Raw genomic sequence first — 211 nt, 5'->3', positions numbered from 1 at the left:
CCCCTAAAACACCTCAAAGACTAAAAACTTTAACTCACTCAAACGTGTCAGGAAATCACAAGTAACCACAAGAAGTAAGCTGTTTACATCAAGCCACTTTGCAACAAAGCACTGGTCTGATGAAATGATTCTGGCACCCTTAAATGGTCAACTAACTTGTTACCAACAGTTTCTAATGGATAATCTGGGAAAGCATGCTTTTGCGATACTG

At 39.3% G+C, this 211-nt stretch overlaps 1 protein-coding gene across 2 annotated transcripts in view; it reads right to left on the bottom strand.

The window, feature by feature from the left end:
- The window catches only part of CDKL5 (cyclin dependent kinase like 5), a 104,177-nt gene that overhangs the window by 45,941 nt on the left and 58,025 nt on the right, over positions 1 to 211 (bottom strand). The window lies entirely within an intron of this gene.

The sequence above is a fragment of the Crocuta crocuta genome, unplaced genomic scaffold, assembly GCF_008692635.1.
Source record: "Crocuta crocuta isolate KB4526 unplaced genomic scaffold, BGI_CrCroc_1.0 scaffold312, whole genome shotgun sequence".
Classification (NCBI taxonomy): Eukaryota; Metazoa; Chordata; class Mammalia; order Carnivora; family Hyaenidae; genus Crocuta; species Crocuta crocuta.
Note: the sequence above shows the minus strand (reverse complement) of the source record. Positions and strands in the feature narration are given on the sequence as shown.